The sequence below is a fragment of the Manis javanica genome, chromosome 4 (assembly GCF_040802235.1).
Source record: "Manis javanica isolate MJ-LG chromosome 4, MJ_LKY, whole genome shotgun sequence".
In the NCBI taxonomy this organism is placed as follows: domain Eukaryota; kingdom Metazoa; phylum Chordata; class Mammalia; order Pholidota; family Manidae; genus Manis; species Manis javanica.
Genome location: NC_133159.1, coordinates 174,371,194 through 174,384,560, shown reverse-complemented (window position 1 = coordinate 174,384,560; position 13,367 = coordinate 174,371,194). Strand labels below are relative to the sequence as shown.

At 37.3% G+C, this 13,367-nt stretch overlaps 1 long non-coding RNA gene across 1 annotated transcript; it reads left to right on the top strand.

Annotated features, from left to right (window-relative positions):
• Positions 1-10,405: 10,405 nt before the first annotated feature.
• LOC140848778 (uncharacterized) lies at positions 10,406-11,499 on the top strand. The gene is made up of 3 exons (XR_012129896.1): positions 10,406-10,753; positions 11,025-11,057; positions 11,445-11,499. It is a non-coding gene; the product is annotated as an uncharacterized lncRNA (long non-coding RNA).
• Positions 11,500-13,367: the final 1,868 nt, after the last annotated feature.

Genomic DNA, 13,367 nt, shown 5'->3' with positions numbered 1-13,367 from the left:
GTATTCCTTGGGTAGAATTAACCAGGTAATTGTCTCTATCACAGCACCTGATCAGTCTAAATGTGACCTCAATTTTGACTGGATGTTTCTTAGTCTCTTTCCAAACTGTCACTCATGGCACAGACTACTTTAAGATATGTAACTGTTTTTCACTCTTTACAATGTCTGCTCATCCCACCTGGGAGAAGCTAGGTAAGGCAGCTCAGTGAGAGACAGGAAAAAGGTGGGAATTAAGACAACTGTACTTTGAAACTCCAGAGGCAGTTTAGAAGAACAGTTCCTGGAGTCACTTCTTATTTTACACTGGTGGCTTTTCTGGTCCCAGAGGCACACTGGTTTGGTCTTCTCCAGCAGAAGGTAACTGTCTGGAGTTGATCGCTCTCAGTTTAGAACAGAATTGTCAGCAATTCCCAACCACTCATAAAAATTTTATGGAAGATGAACACTACCTCACAGGCCTGACTAAAGATTCTAATACCATCCTGAAAAAGGGCTCCTCCTCCCTAATGAGGGCTAGTTGACTGTTAGATATCCGGGGTCTCGCTTTGCTCCAGTTTACACGAATTCTTTTAAGAAGTCACAGACTGGAGGTCATTCCGTGCTTTTAGTTTATGCAAGAGTGGTTGGTTTTGCAGGAGGTAAATGCAGCTTTCCTCTCTGCTCTGCGTGGTCACATCAACCCCCACGCTTGGGTGATGACATAGATATCATCTACCGAAGATGCCCACACCTGCTCTCCAGGAGAGAAGAAATGCCCTCTATCTGGGCAGTCCTCAGCTGCAAGCTTGTCTTATCTTCACACACCACCATCCTGACCCTGGGGGACAAGGGCTATCGACAGTGCTGGGCACGGGTGAAGCCAGCATTCCCCTCTCGAGTTGATAACAGGGAGACGCATGAATTGGCCTTTTCAACCAACCTCATGGTGTCCAGCCAGAGCTTATCTCCAGTGTTAAGGAAGGAAAAGCTGAAGTTGGCTAAAAGCTTTTCTTTATTCTCTCTTCCCTTGATATCCTATAAGTCACCAGGGGAGCTGAATATTGCAAAATCCTGTCTTGAAACAGCAGGCAGATAAACTGAAAAATAAAAACAGATGTGGAGCAGAGAAGGTTTCTGGACATTTATTTCTTGCTTTGGACTGGCTCATGTGCTGGGAGTCTTTAACCCTACTCCCACTCAGAAAAAATCTAATATTTCCTCTGCTTCTGACTATTGCAATCCTTGGATAATTCACATCTTTGGATAATCACCTCTCCCACATTGAAGTCAAAATAAAGTGATGGGGAAATGCAAAATAAAAATAATAAGTGACATTTATTGCATGCGTATGTGCCAAACACTCTATAGGCAATATTTCATTTAAGCAGGGAAGGGGCAGAAAGCTCACACTGTAGAGCCAGACGGCCTGGAGTCTTATCCCAGCTCTAGCGTTTACTAGTGAGTGACCTGGAGCAAGCTATTGAATGCAGTTTTTTCTATTAAGGTATTACTGATATACACTCTTATGAAGGTTTCACATGAAAAACACTGTGGTTACTACATTCACCCATATTATCAAGTCTCCCCCATTTCCCATTGAAGTCACTGCCCATCAGTATAGTAAGATGCCACAGTTACTACTTGTCTTCCCTGTGCTGCACTGTCTTCCCCATGACCCCACACACACGCCATGTGTATCAATCATGATACCCCTCAATCCTCCCCCTCCCCCACCCCTCCCCTTTGGTGACTGCTAGTCCCTTCTTGGAGTCTGTGAGTCTGCTATTTTGTTCCTTCAGTTTTGCTTCGTGTTATACTACACAAATGAGTGAAATCATTTGGTACTTGGCTTTCTCTGCCTGGCTTATTTCACTGAGCATAATACCCTCTAGCTCCATCCATGTTGTTGCAAATGGTAGGATTTGTTTACTTCTTATGGCTGAATAATATTCCATTGTGTATATGTACCACATCTTCTTTATCCATTCATCTGCTGATGGACACTTAGGTTGCTTCCATATCTTGGCTATTATAAATAGTGCTGTGATAAAGAACATAGGGGTGCATATGTCTTTTTGAATCTGAGATCTTATTTTCTTTGGGCAAATTCCTAGAGTGGAATTCCTGGGTCAAATGGTATTTCTATTTTCAGTTTTTTGAGGAACCTCCATATTGCTTTCCACAATGGTTGAACTAATTTACATTCCCACTAGCAGTGTAGGAGGGTTCCCCTTTCTCCACATTCTCACCAGCATTTGTTGTTACTAGTCTTTTCAATGTTGGCCATCCTAACTAATGTGAGGTGATAGCTCATTGTGGTTTTAATTTGCATTTCCCTAATAATTAGTGATGTGGAACATCTTTTCATGTGTCTGTTGGCCATCTGAATTTCTTTGGAGAATTGTCTCTTCATATCCTCTGCCCATTTTTTAATCAGGTTATTTGCTTTTTGGGTGTTGAGGCATGTGAGTTCTTTATATATTTTGGATGTTAACCCCTTGTCGGATATTCATTTACAAATACATTCTCCCATACTGTAGGATACCTTTTTGTTCTGTTGATGGGACAGAACATATAGAAGCTTTTTAGTTTGATGTAGTCCCATGTGTTCATTTTTGCTTTTGGTTTCCTTTCTCAAGGAGATGTGTTCAGCAAGAAGTTGCTCATGTTTATAATCAGGAGATTTTTGCCTATGTTGTCTTCCAAGAGTTTTATGATTTCATGACTTACATTCAGGTATTTGATCCATTTCTAGTTTACTTTTGTGCATGGGGTTAAGCAATAATCCAGTTTCATTCTCTTGTATTTAGCTGTCCAGTTTTGCCAACACCAGTTGTTGAAGAGGCTGTCATTTCCCCACTGTATGTCCATGGCTCCTTTATCATATATTAATTGACCATATATGGTTGGGCTTATATCAGGGCTTTCTAGTCTGTTCCATTGGTCTAGGGTCTGTTCTTGTGCCAGTTACCAAATTGTCTTGATTAATGTGGCTTTGTAGTAGAGGTTGAAGTTAGGGAGCATAAACCCCCCAGCTTTATTCTTCCTTATCAGGATTGCTTTGGTTATTTGGGGTCTTTTGTGGTTCCATATGAATTTTAGAACTATTTGCTCTAGTTTGTTGAAGAATGCTGTTGGTATTTTGATAGGAATTGCATTGAATCTATAGATTGCTTTAGGCAGGATGGCCATTTTGGCAATATTAATTCTTCCTATCCATGAGCATAGGATGTGTTTCCATTTATTCGTATCTTCTTTAATTTCTCTCATGAGTGTCTTGTAGTTTTCAGAGTATAGGTCTTTCACTTCCTTGGTTAGGTTTATTCCTAGGTATTTTATTCTTTTTGATGCAATTGTGAATGGAATTGTTTTCCTGATTTCTCTTTCTGCTAGTTCATCATTAGTTTATAGAATAGCCACAGATTTCTGTGTATTAATTTTGTATCCTGCAACTCTGCTGAATTCAGTTATTAGTTCTAGTAGTTCTGGGCTGGATTCTTTAGGGTTCTCTATGTACAGTATCATATCATCTGCAAACAGTGAGAGTTTAACTTCTTCCTTAATGATATGGATGCCTTTTATTTCTTTGTGTTGTCTGACTGTCATGGCTTGGACCTCCAGAACTATGTTGAATAAAAGTGGGGAGAGTGGGCATCCTTGTCTTGTTGCCGATCTTAAAGGAAAAGCTTTCAGCTTCTTGCTGTTAAGTATGATGTTGTCTGTCGGTTTGTCTCAATGCATTTTTGTTTCAATTTTCTCATCTGTGCAAGGGAAGTTGTAATAATAGGGGTACCTACTTATTTAAGAGTTAATATTTGTAAATTGGAACAGTGTCTGGTGCATTATAAAATCTCAGTAAGTATAAACTACTAATCTTACTGCAATTCAATGAAATAGGCAGTCTTATGAAACCTCATATTTCAAATATGACATGGAATTGGCATTGAAGCCTTTGTCTGCTGGTTTCTATACCCCAAGAACTGAACCAGGATGCCACCCAGTAGAACTCTGAAGGCAGAAGCGAAATAGTGCCCCTTACCAATGCAGGATCATCACAGTGATTCCTAAATATGGGTGGACAAAGAATAGAATTCCAGCCCCAATCTCTGATGTTTTCCATTCATAGACTCGGCTTTGATTTCTCCATCTTTTGCTCTCCTTTCTACTTGCTTCATGAAGGCACAGCTGCTCTGTTGTCCTATGAGAGGGATTGAAACGCCATCAGCTTTGCAAAGAGACTAATCTCTAGGTACCCTAAGGGCAAAAGAAATTAGCTCATCGTATGGATGGACTGGCTGGAGAGGGTGAACACTGCATCTTTACCCTGTTTCACCTGAGATTTATCACATGGGAGTTTATTGGCAACAAGTTAGAAGCCCCAACTCATAATGGATAAAGTAGAAAGTATTTATTATCTCACCTGATAAGAATTCCCAAGAGAGAGTGTTTCCAGAGTTGGATAATTTCAGTAACTGAAGGACCCTAATTCAGGAATGCTAGGATTCCCATCTTTTCTCTTAAGCACTTTAGCATATATCCTGTTTTTCCCAGTCTTCTACTCATGTGGTGGCAAACGATAATTCATGCTGCTCTAACCTGTGATGGCTGTCATCACATCACCCTGATGGTTAACTGGGCCCATGACCTCATGTATAGCCAGCTTGGACAAGTGACTCCTTTCTGACCACTGGTATATGAAAGTGCATAGGTAGCTTCCAGAAGGGATCTTTCTTTCTACTTTTTTATATTTTTTTATACCCGTTAGGGATGGCAAAATGAAAATCCAGGGACAGCCTGGATTTAACATCAAAGGAGACCATATTAACACTAAACTGCCTACAGTTACATAAAAGAAAATGACATTTTTGTCTCATTTAAGCAACCACTACTTTGATTCTCTTCTACTTGCATCCCAGTCATACCCTAATAATAGGGTTCCTGCTAGTTTCCCCAATAACCCACATTCAACAATGTGATGGGAATGATGGTTTAAGCATACACCAGCCCATTTCAGTATCCAGGGACTGCCATCATTGTCACTGCCCTGAGTTACTTAGTCCCTGCCAACTTTTTATCCATGTCATACCCCTCTACTCTATACTTCATGCATTCCAACACTTCCGACCTCTTTCGGTTCCGCGGAGGCAAACAGCAAAGCAACGACAAAAGTCTTGCCCCACTCCAGGGCCTAAAGCTTCTTAGCCTGTTTCTCTGTCATCTCTTCCAGAAGTGCTTTGTCCAGTCACTGTTGTCTCATGTAGGATGGACCTCAGCTACCACCTCCTACATGAGAGGTTTGCTGACCACCCTTTCTAAAGGACCCTTCATTATCACTCATAACATTGCTGTATTGGCTCAGAGACTCTGAGATTGTCTTTTCTAGTTACTTGCTTACGTATTTATTACATGCCTTCTACCATTAAAAGGCAAGCTCCTGGACAGCAAAGAAGACCTCATACACCTGGACGTATCAATTTTGTAAAAGCGCAGTGCTGCATAGTTTATTAACAGCTTGTCTGGATCCATTTTCCTGCCATTCCATAAGCATTCAGATTGCTGGAGGGGGCCTGTCAGCAGGAGTCTTATTACCTAAATGATTTTGGGGTTCCCTCTACGTGAAATGAAGATTTCCAATAGACCACACTTAAGTCACTCTAGTAATCAGAAACTAAGAGAATTTTTAAATAAAATTATAATGAAACTTAGAAGGATTAGGAAAAAAAGCAGCTAATTGGGAGAATAAACATCCCCAAGAGTGTCTAATTTGGTTGAAAATAACCAGGATCTCCTGCACGACGCTGGGAAAAGATTACTAAAGTTCTTGACTCCTGGCTTCATTTGCAGTCTGACCTAAGGGTGATTGTTAAAATGCTCCTAAGTTGGACGGACCCTTTCTAATAAATGTGTTGAGAATCTTAAGAGACGACAACTTCAAGTCGACGTTGGAGAACTCTCCTGTATGTTTTCAGTTATCTTTAAAAATTAAAAACAGCTTTGCCTGTAGCACACTTGTCTTGCCTCAGTATGGAAACACTCCCAGCAAGCGTTTGCAGGAAGGCAAACTAATCATTCACAAAGTGAGAATAAAAACTCAATTTTGTCTTTATCTACATTGTGGCAATCCATCAGTTCTACTGATTTTTAAAATCAATTTTATTATCGAAATACATGAAATGTAACGTAGTTTTTCAATGTTATCCTTCTTTATGCACTCATTCGACATTGTTTTTTGTCCGCACGCTGTGGGATGGACAACATGGAACTGTGGCTTCAATATTTAGACAATGAGCAGACAACGGGATATTCAAAATGGAATGAAATGTTTCGCCTTGGAAATTTTACATACCTGCATTAAGTCACATAATTGTATAGATGTTCTCTGCCAGCTTTCTAATGTTTCAAGACTGCTTTCACTCTATTATTTTCCTCTAAGCAGACTTAACCTTAGAAACCGAATAATGACATCCTTCCTAGAAGGAAAAAAAAAGTTTCCTCAAATTACTTTAGCGGACTTCCGTCGATGTTTTATTTTCAATAAACCTTGAGGCAAATAGCCACTTTTGAACTTTGCACTTTGCCCTCTGCGTTTCACAACCTGGCGAAAGATCAATACCAGAGTCAAAAGTGTCAGCAAAAATGAAAATGATATGCACAAATTGTTATTTATACAAGTCCCCTGATTTTGTTTACTGAGTTTAATATAAACTTTGTCTTTTGATTAAAAGCAAATGTTCAAGTTCTCTGTAAGGACCTGCTGTTCTAGATGATTACGTCTTTTTTTTTTTTTAAACTGCAAAGGGCAAGAATTAACTGAGAAAGGCAGATCCTTAGCAGGAATTCCTTTGGTATTAAATAGCAGATGATAATGACTAGACCATGTGGACTTGCGGAGCAGAAAACAGAAGGTAAGATCACAAAAGACATAATCCTTTACTTAAGAATGCTTTCTAAAACACTATCATTCAAAACAATTGCTATGATACACCAAAATTAATAAAAATTGTCCTTTTGAATTAGGTATTCTACTTCTTGAAATTTACCAAAATGAAATAGTCAAAAGGACCACACACCAGTATTTTCTTTGCTTGTTATAGTACTTTATTTCACGTAGAAATAACAAAATTTAAAGTAAAATATAGGGAAATAGACAAATGATCATATTCATTTATTACGGAAGGTAAGTCCACTTAAAATATTTTATAGAATATTTGATTAAATGTGAAAATTTCCACTGCATACATGTATGTATAAAAAGCAAGATAAGAAAACTGCATATCCAACATGAGTCACCATTTGTACAATCAACGAATTACATGTAGATTAATATAGACAAATTAATTTACCTATTTCTCTGGAGCTGCATCTACAGATAATTTTCATTTTCTTTATTAAGTGTCTTTATTTTTACTTTTTTCCTCAAGGAATATATATTGCTTTTATAATCAAATAGTACTTGTCAATAAGGGTGTTATAATGTTTAAATTTCTTTCTAGGCACACACACACAAAAACCTATTGAATTAATCAAGACCCTGTATATTTTATGGAGCTTAAATTCATGTGTTGATGAATTCCAAACTCATTTGTTTTGTGCTCCTTCTTGGGTTTTTTTTTACCAAGAGGGTGAATATTAACTGTGCAATCCCAAGTCTTAATAAATATCTAGGACAGATTCAGGCTTGGCTCTAGACATCACTAGGAATTTTAGGAGTTTGTAATTCTTGTCCTCAAGGAGTTTACAATCTTGCTAGGAAAACAGACTTACTATTGGGAGTATTTACACAATAATTAATGGGCCATCTGTGTGGTCCTAACTGATTGTGTGGTCTTTCCTGAGTTCATTCCTCTTTTCATATGAAGTTAAAACTTAAGACAGTGGCTTGGACCTTGTGGAGTTAATTACGAAGAACATATACAGTAAAGCTACAATTAACTTTATTACATTGTATTTAGTGCAGCTCCAATTAAGTCCTCCAAAACATGAATGTGAATTATGTGTATCTTCTATTTGACTTTACTAGTTAGGAAATTCAAATATAAACATCAAGATTACATCATTTAGCATGTGTTTAGGTATTTCAATGAAGGCAAAATATTACATCAAATAAGGATTCAGTCTCAGACTAGAGCCAATTTAAGCACAACCCACTGTCAAATGTTTAGCGATTGATTTGTATCCATGACAAGAATGTTGTGACCCAGTGAACATAATGTCCTTTATAAGAGATTTCTGTATCATGTAGTTCTCAGATCCTGTGGTTCTATATCATCTTCATATAAGTTCTAACTGAAAAACAAACCCAAATAAAAAACTGAATAGTGAAAAAAATGGAGACAAAAATAAAAATTAGCTGAAAACGTGATATCTGTAAGCAATTAAATATCACACTGGTTCCTTGGAATTTAGCAGGCAAGAGATCATGTTTCACTCCACTAATTTGTTCTTTTTACTGCCCACGATAGGAAACAAAGAATGGAACCAGTTCCCAGAGTTTTATCTTAATAAACTTACGGCATCCTTACCAATAAGATATTCATCCATTATCAACTTACTGATCAAAGATTGCAAATTCTCTGGTAACAAGGTCATGAAGAAATGTTTCAGAATCAAACCACCATAACTTTGAACTGGAATAGAAACAACTGTGGGTTGACCAGTTGAATGGCTCGAGTATAACAAAGAATAATTGCTTAATGGTATTTCAGAATAAGAAATCACACCTAACTTTGCATAGAATTTCAAAGGGAATAATAGTACATGCACTTAGCAGCCTGTTATAAGTAGATAGGTGCCTTTATTTACTTAGTTCTCATATTTTATTTTCAGTTTACATATCTGTAGGGAGGGTTTTACTGCCCCAATATCATGACAATTAAAAAAAAGAAGTTTAAAGTTTCTATTTTTCTATCTAAAACTCAATGAATGTAATTATAAACATCCTCTGAAGATAAAATGTTCACTTCATGTGACTTCTAATTTACCTCTGCTTAAACAGAAGTCACTTCCTATACTAAACAATAAGTCAGCTGCAATACTAATGGTACAACTGAAAATTCACTTAATTTATTTTAAATGAAATGGGCAACTGAATATTCCCAAGCGTGACATTAATGCATCGCAAGTGTTAGGTAGCTGGGCTGCCCTGGGAAAAGCTTTTCAGCTTTCTTTGTGAATGCTTCACTTTAATAAACCAGAATCCAGCGCTCCTTTCCTTCTAGAAACTGGCCAAAAATATATGCTATAGTCTAAAGAGAGTTCCATATTTGATTTCATTTGCTGAACATCGGAAGAGTTTTAGGGTAAGAGAAAAAATGGAGTGCCGGGAATAAACCTTACACAAGAAAGCTCAAAGAGGGACCTGTGGAGCGCATACTGCAAGGTTCCAATGAGCACTTAATTTTTCAATGTTGCTTTGGCCTCTTACTAGTAAAGAAAGTTGCTTATAAAATAAACCACACACACTGACGGAACTCACAATTGGAACATTTAAATGATTATTTGCTTCTCTTTCTACCAGCTTGTAAAACATTATTTTCTTATTCTTCCTTAAATGGCCTGTGCTAATTACATACCATGACCCTTGCCCTCCAAGTGCCTTCATTTATGGCAGCACATTCCTTTCCAGGGCAACACATTGGCCAGGTTTATAGGATGCGGCTACCAGCCTTTCACTCCTGACTTATGCTCTCCTAGGTCATGAGTCTAACTCACCAAATACAACTCAGCAAAAGAATTCATATTTTCAGTTGAGGTACGCGACTCACCTGACTCCCAAGGAGTAAGTACACAATAATAGAGCTCATTTCCCCCTTTGGAATACCACACACATCAATTCAGTACTTTTGTGATTTATTTTCCAAAAAGAGGAAAAGAGAAAAATAACATCTTAACTAAGAATATATAGTTGAATTGTTATTGTGGAGCCGTTTCTAGAGGGATTATGTAAATGACTCTTGAGTTGGCTTAACAGTCTGCAGGCCGGATGTGATTCTAATATACGCTATAGTCTGAAGAGTGATTCTCATCTGGCAGCAAGTTTAGAAGAGGGAAGCAAGATCCCATGTCAGTATAAATATGGCCAAATACATTTCAAAATGTTTTGAAAATGATGTTGTTCTTACCTTTTTTTTTCTTCAGATCTAACCAGAATTTGGAATTCTTTCAGTTACTATTTAGCAAATTATTGAATGAAACATCACTTGATTTACAATAAGAATAATAGGATTGATTGAGACAAACTGACCTAACAGATAGGGATTGTTATGAAAACAGAACTGTGCAATTCAGTCGTTCAGGAACAAACTCAACATTTCTATGCACAGGGGCATGCAGTTTAAATCATTGTTTCTATCACTCAAAGTTCTGACAGTTTTATCTCAATTATTTATTTATTTCTGATTAAACTTTTTAAGGAAGTTCAACTATTCAGTTCATTAGTTATGACCCTTAGTACATCTCCAGGAGCCGGATATTTCTATACCATGAGCATGAATAAAAATGTAAGTCAACTGCTAAATGAATAATGTTGGTATTTTTCATGCAGCTGAAAGAAATATATAGCCAAAGGGGAGAACGTGTTTGGTATCCTGTTGTATTTATCTATACAAATACGTAAAACTATATGATGTCTGTCATTTTAATAAAATCTCAATTACAGCTAACACCTGTAAGGAGAAAACTAGGATACAATAATTTATTTGAAGTTAAATTTAACGAGTCATACTGCTTTGTTCAAGAAATCAACTTGATACAACTTTATACAACTCATGTAAAGGTATTTTTCATTTAAGTATGTTGAAATCTAATTTGCACAAATGGTAAGTAAGGACTAAGTAACAATTCATTGACCATGGGGCCACTGGGTTATTTCACTAAATAGTAAATATTTAATCTACATTTAAATATATATGTAAGTATATATGTGTGGGCATATATATAAAATCTACAGCAATTTGATTTATAAGCAAATTTCCCATGCAGGGTTATGTACACATTAAATGCCTTCCTTGAGGTACTTGATTTTGTGCTCAATGCTTTTTTCACAGATAACATCCTGACATGATGGCTTCTCTGCACAGGTAGGGAACCTTTGCTCTCCTCATCGCGAGTACAGCAAGGTGGGCAAACTTTACAGTTCTGGGGTGCTGGTCTGGCGATGGCTCGGGGTCCTGCTCCCACCCATGTACCAGTACTGTGGGCTCCTAGAAAATAGGCCATATACTTGCCCTGCTGTCAGCGCATCTGGAAGCCTTGTCAAAACAATGTAATTTTACTTTGTAACTTTTTGACATTGGTATTTATTGCACCTGTCTCTCGGCATGATTTATGACCTGTCTGGTGAATATTTCTCCTCAAGTTGGAGTTTACAATATGAGATAAGTGAAGCATTTAAAGGCCTGTGTAGGCTTCATAATGGGAAATGGACATTTTGCACATATAACTCACTTTCTCTCCTCTTCTCCCAGCTTTCTCATCACCCAAATGGCCAATGTGATACACCATTCACTCATTACCACAGAGAAAGAAGACATAGATGATGTAAGACTGCATTTTCCACAGTCTCTTCTGCCGGGGAACTGAGTGTCAATAAATTCTAATGAGTGGCAAGAAAATTCACTATGGCCAGGGGAGGGGGCATCCAATGGAAAACATGTGCTCGTTGTAAGGGAGCCTGGTGACCTTTTGTCCTTGTAATGGTATCCTGGCTGGGAGTCATCAATGTTTCTATCTATCACCAGAAAACACACTTCCCATTGGCAAAATTGCACATATTTTAGAAGCAGACATTCTAATTAAATTGCTTAACTAGGCTGCAATCAAGAAAACTTTTTTTTTCCTTGACCATTCCCTCTGGGTCTTGGTATTAATTTACAATTGTTAGCAATTCTCCTTAATCTCATAAAATTCACATTCTAGATAACGTTTTTTTTCTATGTTTCATAATAAAATATCTTTAGCCCTTCAATTTTTACTCTCCAATGTTTATATGAATATGACTTATTTTAGGAAAATTCTATAATTACTACTAATATCTTACTTTTTTTCTCAAAAAGGTTTGAAATATGTGGGTAGAATCTACTTAGTCTGTTTCCTCAGACCTGCAGACTCTTTCTCTTCCGTGAACTTAATGGGAAACCCCATCATCTTAAGGTAACATTAAATGTGATTTATGTCATTGTACAAGTGTGAGCTCTTTGCACTTAAAAATTAAGGGAAAATTTTAAATTTAAAGGCTCTTATGTGATAATTTAAAGGAAAACATACACATACATGTCTAATTTTAAATTAGTAATGCTTTTGTACACTTCTGAGCTGTACCTAAAACCTTACACTTGTTTACTATGTTATTTCATTATTTCAGTACAATTATAATTAGCAATGGCTTCTATAAATTACCTTTACTCTGATTAGATAGCAAATATACAGTTTAACACATCTAATCTATTAATTAGATGTACTTCAAAAATTCAGTACAGAAGCCCCTTAATCATATACAAGGGAAACTTCATTCCCTCAATTTGACTTGAAAATTGAGATCTCTGACACAGTTTTAAGTAGAAAAGAAACACAAATATCTGCCCACTAGTAATCAGACTCACGTGCTACATGGGAAAGGAAGAGCATTGAACTGTGCTTTCTATGGTAACTCCCTAAACTGTAGAATTTTTTGGGTGTACAGGCACCAGTTTGTGCAGCAAAGAATTCCATGTGTCTGTGCTCGTCACGTTCTTTTCCTGCTCATCTTCCCAACAATACCCCATGTATTTTAACATTTATCCCACAAATGTACTTTTTTAAAATGTACATTAAATCTCACACATTTAATCCTTTTTGATGTACTCTTCGTAGTTCTCCCAAACTTCTCCATATCATTTACTTGTTGTTTTTGTTGTGGTGGGGCCCCAAAAAAGGATGACTCCTTCAGGGTTGAATGTAAATGTATGATTACTTTATAATTCCTGCAGGAACTCTTACCTGTATACCAAGAACACTCTACGATATACATTGTTCATCTATTTTACAGTCTCAGACAGTTTGACTCCCAGACCTTCTGGAAAGTTAAACAAAGATGATTCTTTACCATCTTCTTTTGGTGCAATTATATTTTACTCCTATGAAAGCTTCTGCAACATCTTCCTTTTTTAGGGGACTGGCATCTTTGTTGACAAATGCAAATGAGACAAGGATTCGTTTGTGAACTACGATAACCTAGGTCAATGCAGCAGAGCCTAAACTAGTCATTCCACTGTTGGCCTTTGCCATCTCTTGTTAGTCCGTCTCCAATCCAGAAAACATGAGAAGTCCCTCTCCACTCAGTGATATAATTTCCTTCTTGAACCTACTCATCGTTAACAAACTGGAGTCTGCCAGTGTGTTGTCAAGCCAGC